Source organism: Pseudorca crassidens, chromosome 2 (genome assembly GCF_039906515.1).
Source record: "Pseudorca crassidens isolate mPseCra1 chromosome 2, mPseCra1.hap1, whole genome shotgun sequence".
In the NCBI taxonomy this organism is placed as follows: Eukaryota; Metazoa; Chordata; class Mammalia; order Artiodactyla; family Delphinidae; genus Pseudorca; species Pseudorca crassidens.
The window spans coordinates 181,495,600-181,515,192 of record NC_090297.1 but is presented as its reverse complement, the minus strand read 5'-3'; positions in this window follow the sequence as shown (position 1 = coordinate 181,515,192).

The following is a 19,593-nucleotide window of genomic DNA, read 5'->3' as shown; positions in this document are numbered from 1 at the left end:
AGAGGAGGGGAGCTCAGGGGCTTCTTACTCCACCATCTTTATCCAGAACCTCAGTCTTAAACTAGTTTTAAAAGTTGGGCTTCCCTGGTGGCGCAGTGGTTGAGAGTCCGCCTGCCGATGCAGGGGACATGGGTTCGTGCCCTGGTCTGGGAAGATCCCACATGCCACGGAGCGGCTGGGCCCGTGAGCCATGGCCGCTGAGCCTGCACGTCCGGAGCCTGTGCTTCGCAACGGGAGAGGCCACCACAGTGAGCACCCACGTACCGCAAAGTAACAAGCACCCTAAATACCTAAAAATGCAGACCCCCAATTTTTCTTGAATTGCTGAGTAATGAACCCTTCATTCATGTAGTTTCTCTCTCTGACAAAACTTTCATTGCCAGAAGTCTCAATGGGAATTACAGGGCTCTCTCCAGTTCTCCAAAACTTTAGTTCACTGTATCTGAGATGCATATAGCTGGGCTGTGCCGCAGTTGTTGAAAAGACTAAAACTCTTGCCTTTACCTCTTTATGTTTATATATTTAGTTCATATAGCTACAGTTACATAGTTTATATAACTACAGTTATAGTTTAAAAAATGTTTCACACACATTATCTCTAACTGTGTCAAATATTGCTCCAAAAAGGATCTGAGCAATTTCCTGAAAACATATGCCAAAATTAAAACGTCTGGACGAACGGTGAAAACAAGGGAATGGGTGGTTAAGGGCAAAGAGAAAAGAACACAACTAGATAAGCCGCAGGTCCTCCCTGAGCTGGAATTTGGCCCTAAGCTTCTGAGATGACAAAGCGAAATTTACCATGATCAATTATGTGGTTCTCAATGTCCAGAGGAGAAAACACATAGATTCTCCAGCGATAACAAAGCTGTTCCTAACCCCCAGGCTTTGCTTTAGAAGAAATAGGTGAGTGTAGCCGCTCTCATTGAACCAGGGCCCTTGGCAGTTCTCACTCTTGGCCACAGGACTCCTGGGGCACTGAGGGGGCAGTGGTGACATCTGCCAGTTAGGAGCTCGGACCCTGGGTCTGGTGAGCTCATCCGCCACTGACGAGACTTGGCATCAGGCAAGCTTCTTGACCTCTCTCAGTGTTAGTTTTCACATTATAACATAAGAAGAGGCATACAACCTGTCTCTTCCTTGAAACAGTGCAGCACAGAGCCTGCCACATGGTAATACCCAATAAATTTCTGTCAAATATGTGAGTAAATGAAAGAAAAAGGACACAAATGAAACAGACTCACAGATCTCGAAAATCAAACTTATGGATACCAGAGGGGAAATGTAGGGGGAAGTGATCAACTAGGAGACTAGGATTAACAGACACACACTACTGTATATAAAATAGATAAATAAGGACCTACTGCAGAGCACAGGGAACTCTACTCAATATTCTGTAATGACCTGTATGAAAAAGAATCTGAAAAAGAGTGGATATATGTATTATATATGTATAACTGAATCACTTTGCTGTACACCTGAAACTAACACAACATTGCTGTACACCTGAAACTAACACAACATTGTAAACCAACTATACCCCAATAAATTTTTTTTTTAAATATAAAAGAGAACCAAAAAAAAAAAGGAAAGAAAGAAACATGAGTGCTAATGTAGATGTTTTAGTAGACTGGATGGCAAGCAGTTTTGTTTGTATTTGTCTGAGAGTTTCCATTTTGTGAAGTAGTAGTCACAGTTTTCTGCTGAAAAGAAGGGAGATTTTGAGGCGGGAGGCATGATATAGCCCACTAGAGGGGGAGAGACCATGCCGACCCCCAACACTTGGTGTTCAGGGCCCATTAGGGCAGGTGACCATGAACTCGTACTGTCCCAGGTCTTCCTGCTGTGCTCAGCGGCCAGGGGCCAAGCACGGGAGGGTGGATCAGGGCTGGGGCACTGCTGGATGGAAGCTCAGAAGGCATATACAGACAAGGGAATCCAAAATCTCTGGGCAAGAAAAAAATGAGGACTAAAATGAGCACTTACCTCATCACGTTGTGAGGGTCAAATGCATTAATACGATAAAGGACTTAGTGTCTGCCATATAGTAAATGCTCAGGAAACGTTTGCTATCATTATTATTAATAAAAATCTAAGCTAAAGAGAGAGGGAAGGGAGATCAGGAAACAGCACATAATGAGAAAAAAAGCTAAGGGAGAGGCCTCATTATATAAGGAGCAGTTGTAGTAGGAATAATTGAGAAATTTTTCTGGAAAGATAGGAGATTCTGGTTAAAGAATGTGATTTCTGAGTCATTAAATTAAACTGTGGGATAGTTTTGATGAGAACCAAGTTTAACACAGTGGATCTCAAAGAATCACCTGGGAAGAGTGTTAAAATGCAGATTTGCTGGACTTTTCCTCCAAAAATGTGATCTGTAGAACTGGACAGTTGGCCTATTTTATCAAGCCTCCTAAACCATCCTGGTACAGCCAGTCCCTGGACCACACTTTGAGAAGTCTGGGCTAGACCACGACATGGAGCAGAAGAGAAGGTGGCTGGAAATGAGGAGACCAAGGACCGAAAAGCCTGGGTGTGGGATGACACATTCAGATGGTTGCTGACGTCACTCAGGATGGAGACCAGACAGGGTGGAGAAAAGGACGGTGAGCCAGAGGACAGAGTCATCACTGGATGGGGGAACGTACAGTGAGAGGTGAGGAACAAAACGCTCTTGGGGACGGAGAGGAGCTGGGTGAGGACAGGGGGATTAACCTGATGGCAAGAGTCTTATAGGAGCAGGAGTGTTTCAAAAAGATGAGAAAGTCAGGGTCTGCTGTTAGCTTTCCAAAGCAAGTTAGTCACTAAGAGAACACGTAAGGGAATATTCCTAACATAAGAGAATGAAAGGCTTCCATTGAAGAAGGCTGCTGGGAAAGCCACGTACCAGGGGAGGAATTGGTTTTGATTAAAGAGTAGGATATAGGCTGTGAAGAAATTCAGGATACGGGAGAGTCATTAAATCATGGAGAAAGTTCCAGAGGATACCATGAAAAGAGGTGGGGAGTGCAAACCTAGATTAGAGAACAGGAAGCACAGAGACTGGAAATCTGGAAGAAGGAAGTTGGCCAGAAGGGTTGACATTTGGGCAAACACAGAGGAAATAGCACATGAGGCACAGAGTAATATAATCCCAACAAACTCAAGGAAACAAGTGTCTTTCCTCCTGACTAAGTACCTTGGTGGCTGGGGGAGAGATTTTAAAAAGGAAAGATGGCCAACAGTATTTTAAACATTTTTTCTCAGATGTCTGTCTCACACATGATGTGTGAAGTTCCCAGATTTTCTCAGTTCATGGTGTCCTCAGTGACTCAGAATTTTTCATGGCAGTCTGAGCACAAACGAAGTACTTAACAGTTCTGTTTATTAAGTAATCAGGTCCAAACCATTTACTAAGTAATTGTGTCCCAACAACTTAACAGCTGTTTGGAAAAACAATGCATGTAAATTGAAATAAAAAGTAATTTTTAGGGCTTCCCTGGTGGCGCAGTGGTTGAGAGTCCGCCTGCCGATGAAGGGGACACGGGTTCGTGCCCCGGTCCGGGAAGATCCCACATGCCGCGGAGTGGCTGGGCCCGTGAGCCATGGCCGCTGAGCCTGTGCGTCCGGAGCCTGTGCTCCGCAACGGGAGAGGCCACAACAGTGAGGGGCCCGCGTACCGCAAAAAAAAAAAAAAAGTAATTTTTATATCATTCTTTAATAATAATTTACTGATGGGATGTGCATGTCTATTGGTCACAGAGAACATCTCAAATTTTATTAACTCTCAGGTTGGACACCACCACCCTCATTTCCTGTTCCACACTGATTTTCACATAGTACTGTTTTTTTTTTAATCAGAGAAAACACCCAAAACCAAACTTTGTGTACGTAAGACGTCATCAAAAGAAAGGTAGCTCGATCCAGAAACTGGTAAAGACCTTAAGCTATGATATTGTGCAGGAGCTGACAGATGTCTCTGTGTTTGCCTTGAAATTTTTAAATATCCCACTGTACCCCTGTGAGTTTGATGTGATGTCCCAGGGTAACTTGGTGCACAGTTTGGGAACTACAGTTTTATGGTAAAGAATTGGAGTTATTCATATTATGGGGAGTGATCCAGGAATTTAAAGGCGGTGAGTAATGTAGTCTTAGAAATATCAGTGTGGGGGGAGACTGGAGAAAAGCACGAATAGAGGAGACAAGTTCATAGGTGGTGGCAGCAGTGTAGGAAATGTACTAAAAGCTAAAGCAAAGCCGTGGCAGAGGCTGTGGAGAGGAGGACGGTGGTGGAGTGGAGAGAAAGAGCCGCGGTGGCTTTGTAACTTGGCTTCTCCATCCTCTGACAGTCTGCCCGTCTAAAACTGTCATGGCCCCTCTCCTCGAACCCAGGTTCTGTGGCTACTTGAACGATAGAATATGGTGGCAGTGCAGTGCCAGTTTCTGCACGCGGGCCTTAAGATCCTGACGGCTTCTGTCCATGGGGTGCTTGTTCTCAGGACTCACTTCCTTTCTCGTGGGTGCTCATTCCTCCTACGATGAAGAAGCTAACGGGCAGGGGGGCCCACATGGAGAACGTGGCTCTCTGGCCCCAGGCCCAGCTGAGCTCAGCCACAGCCAACACCAGCTTGTCAACCACCTGAGCGGTTGAGCCATCTTGAAGTCTACCCTCCGGCCCCTGGTCCAGCCACCCCAGCTGATACTGCACAGGGTGTAGATAATCTGGGCCCTCTGAGCCCTCACTTCTTTGCAGATTCATGAGCAAAAGAAATTCATGAGTGGCTTGTTTTAAGCCACTGGGTTATGGGGTGTCCTGTTACATATCAAGAGAAAACTGACATATAAGCTAATATTTATTTCAGATGTTTTATGAGCCCAATACTGTTTGAAGTGCTTTTTTCCCCCCCATGGTTAGATTTACTTTTCTTCTCTCTTCTTTTTTTTTTATTGGAGTATAGTTGCTTCACGCTGCTGTGTCAGTTTCTGCTGTACAGCAAAGTGAATCAGCCACATGTATACATATATTCCCTATTTTATGGATTTCCTTCCCATTTAGGTCACCACAGAGCACCGAGTAGAATTCCCTGTGCTGTACAGTAGATTCTCATTAGTTATCTATTTTATACATGGTATTGTATATATGTCAATCCCAATCTCCCAATTCATCCCACAAACCCCCTGCCCTGCCTTTCCCCCTTGGTATCCATACGTTTGTTCACTACATCTATGTCTCTATTTCTTCTTTGCAAATAAGATCATCTATACCATTTTTCTAGATTCCACATATATGCATTAATATGCGATATTTGTTTTTCTCTTTCTGACTTACATACGTCACTGTATAAGTCTCTAGGTCCACCCACGTCTCTGCAAATGGCACAATTTCATTCCTTTTTACAGCTGAATAATATTCCATTGCATATATGTACCACATCTTCTTTATCCATTCCTCTGTTGATGGACATTTAGGTTGCTTCCATGACCTGGCTATTGTAAATAGTGCTGCAGTGAACATTGGGGTGCATGGATCTTTTTGAATTATGGCTTTCTCTGGGTATATGCCCAGGAATGGGATTGCTTATGTGAAGGTTTCACTTCATCTTCTTAACAAATATTATGGATACCTCTGTTTGATTTATGAGAAAACTGAAGCCTAGGACATTTTCCCAAGGTCATGCAACTAATTAGTGATGAATAGGAGACAGGAAGGCTGGAGGTGAGAAATCCAAAGACGGGGACTCCCTGGCAAGTGCAGGGTGTCCCTGGTGTCGTTGCCTGATGTAATAAATATAAGAACACAGGAATGTGTAGGAAATATAGAAAAAGGGTAAAGCAGGTTTGGAAGGAAAATGGTATTTGTAGGTTTGGACATTTAGGTGAGGACGCCTAAGATCATTTGACTGTGTGAGTCTAGGATTCAAAGGAGAGCTCAGAGCAGGAGACAGAAACTTGCAGACTACTAAAAGATAAATGATCGTACAACCCTAACAGCTGATGAAATCACACAGGAAAAGAATGCAGACTTAGAGACTAAGAAGAGGATGACACTCTGGTTGTGATAAGATTTATGATTTGAAGAAAGAAGGAGAAAAGAAAATGCAGAGAGGCAAGAGGAGAACAATAAAAAGTGGAGAAATTCAAGGGAGAAGACAGTTTCAACAAAAGGAGAGATGGGCCAATATTTTCAAGCTCTACAGGAAGGACAAGTGAACAAATGCCTAGCAAAGAAGGGAACCTGGCGACGGAGCTTTGAGTGTCACGGCGGGGCTGGAAGATGGACCCCAGCGGATGAGAGATGAATGAGAAGGGAAAAATTGCAAACGGTGAGGAACGTCTTGTGAGACATTTCTTTGCTTGAAAAGGACGGAAAATAATACAACTGAAATGACTTATGTAAAAAGCTATCTACGGGCTCATGTAACTAAAACATCCAGGAATATTTCTGGCTTCAGCCACCGCTGGACTCAGCCACACTGGTGACGTCACCAGGATCCAGTTTCTCTCCATTTCCAGGCCCGTCTTCCATGTTTGCTCCCTTCTCAGCTGGCCTCTCCTTTTGTTGGCAGACAGCCTGTTGCAGCTCCAGGACTATCTGTTTCCAGGTTTCAAGCCCTTGGGGAAAAAAATCTACTTTCTCAATAACTCAAACAAAATTCCTTGGGTCTAATTTATTCTAATTGGCCCAACTTGGGTCATGTGTCCATCTCTGAATCCATCAGTATTGCCTGTGAGATTGGTTAGATAAGGTTGAGATCACAAAGAGGCAGGAGGGCCTGGTTCCTCAGAGGGCAGTCAGGTACTAGTTACCCAAAGCAGCAAGAAGGGATGCTAGCAGCAAAAACAAGTCAGTCAACACAGCAACTATGAACTGTCATCGTAGGAAGCTTGGCTGCAGAGGCAAGAAAAAAGAGAGCATGGAGGTTCCTCAGAAAACTAAAAATAGAATTACCATATGATCCAGCAATCCTACTCCTGGGCATATACCTGGACAAAACTATAATTCAAAAAGATACTCACACCCCTATGTTCATAGCAGCACTATTCACAGTATCCAAGACATGGAAACAACCTAAATGTCCATTGACAGATGGATGAAGAAGATGCAGTACATATATACAATGGAATACTACTCAGCCATAAAAAAGAATGAAATAATGCCATTTGCAACAACATGGATGCAACTAGAGATTATCATACTAAGTGAAGTAAGTCAGAAAGAGAAAGACAAACACCATATGATACAACTTATATGTGGAATCTAAAATATGACACAAATGAACCCACCTACAAAACAGAAACAGAATCAGGGACACAGAGAACAGACTGGTGGTTGCCAAGGGGGAGGGGGTTGGGGGGAGGGATGGAGTGGGAACTTAGGATTAGCAGATGCAAACTATTACATATAGAATGGATAAATAACAAGGTCTTACTGCACAGCACAGAGAACTATACTCAATATCCTATGATAAACCATAATGGAACAGAACATATTAAAAAAGAATGCATACATATGTATAACTGAATCACTTTGCTGTACAGCAAAAATTAACACAACATTGTAAATCAACTATACTTCAGTTAAAATAATATTGATCAGGGCTTCCCTGGCAGCGCAGTGGTTAAGAGTCCATCTGCCGGGGCTTCCCTGGTGGCGCAGTGGTTGAGAGTCTGCCTGCCGATGCAGGGGACACGGGTTCGAGCCCTGGTCCGGGAAGATCCCACATGCCGCAGAGCAACTAAGCCCATGCACCACAACTACTGAGCCTGTGCTCTAGAGCCCACGGGCCACAACTACTGAGCCCGCGTGCCACAACTACTGAAGCCCGCGTGCCTAGAGCCTGTGCTCTGCAACAAGAGAAGCCATGGCAATGAGAAGCCCGTGCACCGCAACGAAGAGTAGCCGTCTCTAGCCACAACTAGAGAAAGCCTGCATGCAGCACCAAAGACCCAATGCAGCCAAAAATTAAAATAAACTAATTATATATGTATAACTGAATCACTTTGCTGTACAGCAGAAATTAACACAACACTGTAAATCAACTGTACTTCAGGTAAAAAAATATTGATTAAAAAAAAAGAGAGAGAGAGAACTGTAGTTAGAGTGGGGTCCAATGAGAGTTTTAGGAGGAAGAAAGAGCTGAAACAGAGAGGCTGACGATGTCAGGAGGGAAATGGATGAAATAAACCCCTGAGGAGCGAGGGAGTTGGCAGGATCAAGAGAACAGGTGGCAGGATTCGCTTTGAGCTATAGAAGGGATGCCTCTTCCCCTAAGACCAGACAGAGGGTGGGTACCAACATAAAGAGGTCTTTAGATGGAGGAGAAGCAAGTTTAGGAATTGATGCCTCCTGACTTCTGTCTTAGCTGTGATTTAGGAAGGAAGCATTTGTGCAGAGAATGAGAAGGAAGAGTTAGCGGGGGAGGAATGGGACAGTTTCTGTGGGACAACGGGAGAGTTTAGACATGCAGACAAGTTGCTGGATGACAGTATTACATTTTAAAACAACATCATCCCCAACTTAATTTTCTGTACTATTAGTGTCATCAGGAATATCAGTGAATAAAACAGAACATAAACATCAGCTCATAGAGTGGAAACTTGGGATAAAGTTATGCTAAAATGTGGAGATATTTTTATTCACTTATTGGCTAGCACAGGGATTATCATAGTGAGAAATCTTTGTTGGGAAAATTGATTACAAAATTCCCTTGGGATTCTGAGACCTCGAGTGTCCTCCATGTGGGTGGAGCTGATCTACTGAATACAAGGACAGGAGCATTTCTTTGTTTCTTGAAGACTGAGAAGAAAATGAGAAGGAAAAAAAAACCGCAAAGAAGACAGCAAACTAAGAAAAGACTGCATTCTTTTTTATGTGACCTTCAAACCTTTAGTGAAATTTCTAAACTTTTTAAATGATTGGTAAAAGCAGTTTTTGTTTTGTTTTCATGTATGTTCATGAAGGACTGTGTTTCCAAGCTGGGGTGATGCGAGCAGAATTGGGGCAGGGCTGTGAACGTGAAAGGAGGGATCCTGGAGATGCCCCGCTGGATCCCTGTGAGTGCCAGGAAGGCTCTGGAATTGCTTGGCCTGTTAAATTGAACTTCTCTCAGAGGGAATATTCACCAGTGAACATATGTATTTTTCTGGTCATCCTCTTACATTTATTTAAGTAATAGCAGAAAAGAGAAGTCATATGGGTAAAATAAAATGTAAACCAGATTTTATTTACCATGACACATAACCATTTAGTTCATAGAAACTATTATTGGGACTCGACTCTATTGGCAAAATGTCTCTATAACATCCAGCTCTGTGTTTTTTCATTCAAATCTCTGTGGCTTTTTCTTTCAGGGACTGGCTGCACACTATCCAACAAGAGAATATTGGCTGTAATCGTTGAACATCAGTCTACTACATCAGGCGCTCCTTTCAGAGGTGCATTGCTTTGAGGTTATGTGCAACAAAATAGTAAATATATTGGTGTAAGATGGGGAGATTATGATGAGCATTCCATGAACAACTTTGTTCATTTGAGAAAAAAATAATGCTGTTTCACTGGTGCTACTTCCAGCTTTGGACTCTGGGAGGTCTAGGATATTACCATCCAAATTCACTAGTGTCATTTCGTCCTCCTAGTAACCTGAGAGGAAGCAGGGAAGGGTGTTGGTCTTATTCTTACACTTCCAGAGATAGAATAAGGGTCCAGGACCAGGGTCATGTGTCCAGTCATTTAGACCTTCTCAAGCCAGGTATTCTGCAAATAGAAGTGTGCCAAGAAATCTGGATCCCTGCAGCCTTCAGGCAACAGGAAATACTCACTACAACTCCACTCCCTATTACAGATGCACACACAGACACACACACACATGCACACAAGCAGGGAGCAGCTACTACTATGTACCAAAAATTACCATTTTTTACTGTGCTTTGACAGGGAAATGTGATAGAGGGCATTAGAATCTGACTCTGAGCGTAGAACTGTTCACCCCACTGCCTCTTCAAGAAAACCATGGGATTCTTTTCCTATAAGTTCATTTCTTATGAAAGGAGTGAAGGTTTATCCACATGTGTTTTCTTCATTCAATGCCTTCAGTATTTATTTAGCTATTTAGCTGTACAATGTGCCAGCCACTTTTCTGGGCCAAGGTGATACTTCAAATCTCGATGGTGACAATCAGCGGTCACTGGTGGGAAGATAACAGTGAATCTGTTTCCAAGTCCATTAGCATCTGTCGAGTCAAAGAAAGAGTCCCACTTATCATTCCTGACCTGACACCAAATCTTACAAGTCACCTATGGCAGATGGTGGCTATAGACTGAATGTCTGTGTCCCCCCAGAAGTCATATGTTGAAAACTTAATGCCCAGTGTGATTTTAGTAATAAGGTTTTGGGGAGATAATGGTAGGGGATGGAGCCTTTGGGGGATGACTAGGTCATTAGGGCAGAGCCCTTATCAAAGAGGCCTGAGAAAGCTCCCTTGTCCCTTCCTCCATGTGAGGTTACAGCCCAAAGATGACCAGCTAGGCAGTGGGCCTTCACCAGACACTGAATCTGCTAGCACCTTGATCTTGGACTTCTCAGCCTCCAGAACTGTGAGAAATACTTTCTGTTGATTATAAGCCAGCAAGTCTGTGGGGTTTTTATTAGAGCAGCCTGAATTAGTGAACACAAATTCCTCCATTCCAGTATATCAGAACCTCACATTTGTCTTTGTCACTTCTCTTACGCAGAGGTGGTGTCTGTTTCTCTACCCCCTTGAATCCGGGCTCTATTTGTGACTTGCTAAGACCAATAGAAGGTGGCAGAAGTGATGCAGCCAGATTCCAGAGCCCAGATCTTCAAAGGCCTCATCATCTCTATCTCGAGCCTCTTGGAGTGCTCCCCTAGGCTACCGTGGCATAGAGAATTAATTCCAGGACAGGAAACCACTTGGAGGAAGGGGTCCAACGGTCCCAGCTGAGAACAGAAAATGGAAGGAGTAGCGTGAAGGATCCCAGGTGAAGCTAGCTAACCCATAGAATTGTGAGAAATTATTGTCACTGCTTTAAGTCACTGTCTTTGGGGGTGTTTGTTACGCAGCAGTAGGTAACTGAGAACTCAAGGGAGACGCCGGGGTATGTGTACAGCTGCCAATCATTTTCTCAGTCAGATACTTGGAAGACATAAATAAGACAACGACATTTTTAGATTCTTTCTACATTGCAATGGGGTCTTAGATTTACTGGTCTTTTCTGAAAGCCACTTTCGAATGTGCAATCAAATATTTTGCTTTTGGCAACAGTTCAATTATGCAATTTTTTTCCAAATGGGAAAAATGTAGATGACTTAGGATTGTGCTTTTTGGCAATGAAAAAGCTATTGGAAAAATGCACATAATTTCTGAAGACCCAAGGAATGAATTCATCCCACTACCTTTTCCGTTTTTATGTTACCTTTTCCCTCCTTCCAAGGGAAAGGATGCAAATAACGATGGATTCATTTTCCTTTAGATAAATTTGAGCTCGTTTAAGAATCATTTTACTTCACATGTCTTTAATGCAGAATAATATTTAGAGAATTTTCACGAATAGAATACAAGAAAGCACGCTTTTATGGAAATCTTTTTTCTAAGAGTATAGCTGAAGGCAACCTCACTCCTGGGCTTTGTTAAGTTACGTACATTTAATTGCCTGGAGCAGGTCTTCTAAAGTCAAGTTTACTAAAATATAGGCCTATGGGACCATATTTTTTGGAAACAAATTCTTTGCAAACATCTCATTTTATAATTTAATTGTATCCGGACTCTGCAGAATGTGAATATTTTAAGAATGAAACCACTGATCTGAAAATAAATTGATATCAAATATACAATTCCTGCAAGTTCCCCAAATTAAGGTAATTTTTTGCACATTTAAATGTTATGACCATTCCTAACTCCCCCCAACCCCTACCTCATGAGCCTTTTAGCTCTTAAAACTGTCTGGAAACCGAACCATACTTTAAATATTATTTTTATGGGAGAAAAATGAAAACACATTTCCCTTTTCTTTATGTGAGATGGGGCACCTTCGCATGACCCCTGCAGTTTGCCAGGGACCAGGAGTGGGCAGCTCAACTTCTGCGTGGTCCCCTACATACACGAAGTGACAACAGTCAGTCAACCTTACTTTCTAACCCCAGAACTCCTCTTCAAAATGATCAATACTCCTGCCCTGATGGCAATTCCAGCTTAACTTTGCTCTCGTCAACAGACTCTGCTGCTCTTTTTTTTTTTTATGTCCCACATGAGCTTAAGTAGCTTCATTTTAACTCTTTCAGAGCAAGCCCAGACCTGTTTCTCTCATCAAGAACAGGGTGGGAGCAGGGGCGGAGGGTACTTGTCAGAATAAATTACTATTTTTGGCAAAAGCATCCATGTCTCTTACCCACTTAGGAACTAGAATATTGCCTTGTAAAAGCAGTGCAGACTTCTGTTATGACTTAATTATGAGGCCAAAATAAGAACACCGTTTTATAGGCTCTTTTAAGGTATATACATAAGATTTCCATCTTGGAACATATCAAAAGAGATTACATTTTTCCTAGCTGCCCGTGGGCTTGTTCTGATAACACCAGATCAGCAGATTGGCCCAGGACCCCAATCTCAAGGTCCCGGGGGGAAGTTACACTGCGCATTTTCTTTGTCTACTTCCTCCTCCCCATCAGTGAAAGGGTCATACACTTCAAGCCCGAGGCAGGAAATCACAGTTCCCACTCTTACCACACAACTGCATCAGGGTCCCCAGAGAGGGGTAACGACGATTAATGCCTGATGCTGGAGGAAATACAAGGCTGTCCAGCTATGAGAGACCCTTCTCGTACCCCATCCAAGTCATTCTCACGTGACTCACACGTAGGCTCTGTCTCACCTGGTCCCAGTGTCATTTGGAATTCCCGACCCCTACCCCAGCCTCTTACCCGAACTGTGCTGTATTGAGCTGGAAAACGGAGCAGATTGTATAATCATGAAGAAGGGACATTTGGGCGAGAACATGGGCTGGTTGACACATTTCTGTAGGTCAAGACGGAATTCTTCACTCCATTTTAGACCTCAGTGATTAATTTCTTTAGGATCAATAAACCCCTGGGAGAACTGGCTCATGCCGTCAAACCTTAAGTGAGAGGGTTGTGAACCAGAAAACATATTTCGTATTTTAAAATAATAAACATTAGTTGGCATGCCCATAGGTGTTCAGTACATTTTTTTCCCCTTAAAGATGTTTACTGAGGAGACAAAACACCTAAGTGGCTTTGTACGTATATGGGGTTCCTGGAGGAGGGTGTATCCATAGACTAAGCCTCTTTAAACCAATCAGCTGCTCCGTTTCTCAGGTCCTGCCCCCAGGACGCATAATCAGTTCTGGCAACTTACTGCCCTGGATTTTACCTAAGCTGCCTTACCAATTTTAGGATCACACCAAGAATTAATTTATTTAATATGCTCTGAACAAGAGGATGTATAGTGATCTACTACAGTTGCCAATAACATTTTTTTTTCACTTACATTTGCACTGGATCTCAAGCTATTTGGATTTTGGAGGAAGGGGCAGGGTGAACTTAAAACTGAATCTAGACCTTCAGGTAAGAATTTTACATTTCATTTTATAATCAATCCTATTCTTTTATCAGAGTGCCGAGAAAATCTGTGAGGAATATAGCAAACGGACAAAAACAAAATAAAATATATAACTATCATGTATTAATTACATGTTGCAGTCTAAAAATATGCTAAACAATTTATATGCATTGTTTATATACATTGCTTTACTTAATCCTTATAACAACCTGCAAAGTAGGTTTCATCAGTGTTATTTTACAGCCAAGGAAACCAAGGCTCAGTGACCTCAGGGTTTATCCAGGGCCAGTCCACTCAAAGCCATGAGGTGGTAGAAGCAGGATTCAAGCCCACATCTTCCACCACACTGTACACTTTCAAGTTTCTGTGTTGCAAAATGACATCATTATTCTCTTTCTGTCCCTCTGAAGTTTGGTCTTGGAATCCCCAAGGGCATGACTTCCCATATTGATATATCACAGTCTACACGCTGGAGTAGCACAGAGTCAAGTGGTTCTTGAATGCAGAAGGGACCATATGCCTGGTTTCCCAAGGCATTTCATCAAGGTCTTTGGTTAAATTAGTGTCTCTGTTGTACCAGCTGGGAAATAATGAGTGAGACATTGATAAGAAGCAGAAATAATATTTATGTAAACATTACTTTGTGCCAGGCACTGTGTACTTTTCTGGCATTATCTTTTATTCATTCCAAGTATGCTATCCAAGGAGGTTTACTATCCATTTTACAGATAAAAACTGGGGCTCAGAGAGGCACAGTCATTTGCCCAAGGTCACACAAAGGAGGAGCTGGTGTTAGGTAGATTGGTACCTATAGATGTGGTCTGGCCGACAGACAGTGTTCTTAAATCTTAGGTTCTACTTGGTGGATTTTTGAGTATCAATTTTTGTGACATGGGCATGGAAAGGTCAACCTTCACAGGGCAGAGGAGACTTACTGTGACCCAGACTTACCAACAGACACAGTCATTTCAATAATAGCAACAAAGAAAAAAGAGTCGGCAATGTAGCTGCTTCACTAGGGGTTAAACACAAATAAGAGAGATGGGAGGATGTGCAGGATATATTAGTTTTCCATTGCTGCTCTAACAAATTCCTGCAAATTTGGTGGCTTGAAGCAATACAAATTTATCATCTTAAGTTCTGGAGGTCAAAAATCAGAAATGGGTCTCACTGAACCAAAACGAGATGTGTGTGTTTCTCCCAGAGGCTCCAGGGAAGAATCTGTTTCCTGTCTTCTTCCAAATTTAGAGGTGGCTTTCATGCCCTGGCTCACGACCTCGGTCTTCCCTCTTCAAAGTCAGCAATGACCAGTCGAGTCTCTCACTCCACCTCAGTCTGACACTGCTATTTCTGCTTCCTTCTTCCATGTTTCCGGACTCTTGTGTTTACATTGGGTTCATCTGGATAATCCAGGATAACCCCCCTATTTTAAGGTCAGCTGATCGGCAACATGGATTCCATCTGCAACCTTAGTTCCGCTTTGTTCTGTAACCTAACATATTCCTAGGTTCCAGGGATTAGGATCTTTGGGGCACCATTGTTCTGTCTACCACCCAGGCGCACCATAGCAACACATGGTCCAGGGGCAGGACACAAGGAGGTGTGGCATCGGGGAACTTTGTCAAGAGGCTGCAGGGCTTCAGGATCTACCGGAACTTTAGGGGCAGAGAACGTACAACTGACAAGCACAAAGCAGGGTGTCAGGTTTAGAGGCTTGCATCAGAGATAGGTGCTCGGCTTCCAAAATACTTGATCCCAGAATTAGAGCCATACCAACAGCAAGGCTGACGATGCTGAGCTGCCTCCATTTTCAGTGGGAAGGATGTAAATGTCTCCTGAAGATGTTTTGTCCCAGGGCCTGAAGTGAAACAGATCTCACAAGTGCAGGTCAAGTAGCGAGCATTTTGTCTCCTCATTTGGGGACTGTCAACTCTGTAGTAGAGTCACAATGACAGGTTGTAGAAGATTCCAGAGGCTGATGGGGGATGACTGGAGGGTAGGCACATTTCTAAATATATACACCGCTGGTCTCTACTTCCTTAATTTCCTCCAATGCCATTCAAATTACATCATGGGTTGTTTGTCAGCTAGCTTTTATTTTTTTAATTTTAATTGAAGTATAGTTGATTTACGATGTTTCAGAGGTACAGCAAAGTGATTCAGTTAAACATATATACATATATATGTCTGTGTGTATATATATATATATATATAAAAATATTCCTTTTCAGATTCTTTTCCATTATAGGTTATTACAAGATATTGAATATAGTTCCCAGTAGTAGACAGTAGGTCCTTGTTGTTTACCTATTTTATATATAGTAATGCACACCTGTTAATCCCAAATCCCTAATTTATCCTCCCCTTTCCATTTTGATAACCATAAGTTTGTTTCCTATGTCTGTGAGTCTATTTTTGTTTTGTAAATAAGTTCATTTATACCATTTTTTTAGATGCCACATATAAGTGATATCATATGATACTTTGTCCACTCATTGGGGTCACTTAGTATGATAATCTTTAGGTCCATCCATGTTACTGTAAATGGCATTGTTTCATTCTTTTTTATGGCTGAGTAATATTCCATTGTATATATATATATATATATATATATATTTATATTTATATACCACATCTTCTTTACCCATTCATCAGTCAATGGACATCTTTTTAAAGTTGTAATGGGCACCAAGGACTAAAAGGGAAGTGTGGCTCACTGAAACCAAACACAGCGGTGTATCCTAATGGAAGTGAACACCAAACCCTAGTGGAATGAATGATAATTGAGACCCGTGGGAGTGGACAGCTGTGGGATCTTCCGTGCCGTGTGAGTCACTTTCTCGGGCTCTTGGAATCCCAGTCTGATGGGGTGACTGGCTGACCAGAAAGCTCTATCAGAAGTCTCCAGCAAATCTCAGCCAGAGATGATGATGGCCCCAGAACATCCAAGGAGAGACAAAGTCAAAAGAGCTACAATCTAAAAACAATTCCAAGGCTTTCCCATCTCTAATATCATCTCTATCTTTGAAAAGGAAGGACAAGGAGAAAAGAAGGAGCTGAGAGTTTGGTGAGAGAAGAGATGGGAAAAAGAGAAATCCTAAGAATTCAGTTATTGGTGCATTATTCTCTTAAATTTAGTTTTACTCCTTTTGATATTTTACAAAGGGGAAAAAATCATACCAAAGACTGTCTACTTACATAATATATATAACTTTCTATACTCTATAGACCCATTGGTGATTTTCCAAACCATTCAATGGGACAGCTACTTTCAATGAATGCATACCCTCTATGGGCCTCCATTCTCATATGATGATAACAGCAACACAAATAACAAATATTTGTGTGGTATTACATTTTACAGAGACCTATACCCTAAATTCTGTTCTAAAAATCTGTCTACCCTGAGCTAAAACCATAGTTTAATACATTAGTTTCTGACCTGGTGACCTCACAGAAGTCTTTTCCTTTTTCTCATATTTCCCAATCATAAAATGGGAAGGATTTTAACACAACACGTTTACGTATTTGAAGACTACCATAAAAATACCTTAGCGTGTTCTATTTGAGATTGCAAAGTAAAATACTAATATTGAATGTGAAGTGTTGTTTTGGACCTTCTTCAAGGTTTATTGTCTTTAATAATTGTATCTATAAAATTTTAGCTTTTTTTCTTTTCATTATACAAAATAAAAATAATCTCTCTTGCCTTAACGGGTACTTTGCAAACAGATTCTAACTGAAAACTGAAAGAATTATCATTGCTATTTTCCTTAGTGGATAGTACATGATCTTAACCTTCACACTTCTAAAATCCAGTCTATTTGCATGCAGTAATAAAATTATGAACTATCTTACAGTAGTTTTCATTTCAATATGCTATACAATGCAGTGTACTAGAATCGGGGTGGCGCTGTATAACAGAGTGAAAAGAGACTTGATTTTGGAGACCAAACAGACATGGTTTGAGTTCTGTCTTTACTATTAGCAAGTTACTTTACCTCTCTGTGTTTTAATTTCTTTTTTTTTAACATCTTTATTGGAGTATAATTGCTTTACAATGGTGTGTTAGTTTCTGCTTTATAACAAAGTGAATTCGCTATACATATACATATATCCCCATATCTCCTCCCTCTTGCATCTCCCTCCCTCCCACTCTCCCTATCCCACCCGTCTAGGTGGTCACAAAGCACCGAACTGATCTCCCTGTGCTATGCAGCTGCTTCCCACTAGCTATCTATTTTACATTTGGTAGTGTATATATGTCCATGCCACTCTCTCACTTTGTCCCAGCTTCCCCTTCCCCTTCCCCATGTCCTCAAGTCCACTCCCTATGTCTGTGTCTTAATTCCTATCCTGCCCCTAGGTTCTTCATGACCTTTTTTTTTTTTTTTTTGAGATTCCATATATATGTGTTAGCATATGGTACTTTCTTTACTCTTTCTGACTTACTTCACTCTGTATTACAGATTCTAGGTCCACCCACCCCACTACAAATAACTCAAGGTCGTTCCTTTGTATGGCTGAGTAATATTCCAGTGTATATATACGCCACATCTTCTTTATCCACTCATCTGTCGATGTGTTTTAATTTCCGCATCAGTACAATGGATAAAATGATTCTGAACTCTAAGAATTTTTGTGAAACTTAAATAAGAAAATAATAAAAATTTTAAATGCCTGAAAAAACTTAGTCATTCTATAAATTGTTAGACCACTTCCTCTTACCCTCCCTTTAATTAGGCTTCACTGCTTGGGGTTGTCACAGGTGGGTGTGTTTCCAGAAAAATTTTACAGGAGAAAATGAAGCACAGTAATCAAAGTCTCCTGGATATTTCTATACACACATATGTCTACATATATGTGTACATTGTATGTATATGTATAAACATTCAGCAAAATGTCTGGAAGATACACATCAATTGATAACGGGGGTTATTCTGGAAAGGATTTGGGATTAGAACAGCAGTCAAGAAAGACTAGCTTTTTCAGAACTCTACTCAATACCTTGTAATAACCTATAATGGAAAAGAATCTGAAAAAGAATATATATATATATATATATATATATATATATATGAATCACTTTGCTGTACACCTGAAACTAACACATTACAATATTGTATATCACTCTATTTCAATAAAAATTTTTTTAAAAAGTATCTTAGAACCTCATGGCCAGAAACAGAGGCCACATTGTTTTAAAGAACCCTGCCTATTCCTGGTTTGAAACCCACTCAGAATGCCTGAGACCCTGGTTTTCAAAGGTACTTCAGCAAGAACATATTTGTTCCTCTACGCCTTAGCCCCAGGCAAGGACTCTGATTGACAAGGAGAAACAGCATCTGATGGGGGGGTGCTCACTGATAGCTTCTTCAACGTCACTGCATCTGACTCAGTCTATCCAGGCTACTCCAGTGCTGGCCTCGTGAGAAATGGCAGAGCCAGGCTGGAACCCAGTAATATAACTCCATGCCCTGTGTTGCCTCTTCCATGATTGCATTTTTGTTAGAGGTTTTTATATTCACCCAGCATTTATGCCATTCTTTGGAAACCAAGGTTAGGCTTGCCTTCTCTCTTCTGAAAAATGTAATCCCATTTCTTTGTGTGTGCCAGAACCTGAGAGCACTTCGAAAGTCTCCATATTCAGCTCTCATTATTTACAGAGTAATGGTACTTAGCAATAAATGACACACAGAGGGGATTCTCCATACGGTGGCCATATAAAACCCACACTGATGTGGCACAAGAATAAAAAAAAGCTCAAGGAGACAGCAAGGAAAGCAAGGTTGTATCTAGTTTTGCATCTGTTACTATCTCTCTGATTCTGGGCTGGTTATTTAACTTCTCTGGATCTGTTTTGCAATCTTTACATTGTTCAGGTGGTTATCAAAAAGATACAATTTACAGCTCACACGCCAATGCCATAGACTTCTGTTTGACAGGCAGCATTGCATCAAAATGCATCAGAAGCAAAAACTCTTTAACTATGGGAGAAATGGACAAAAACATAATTTTA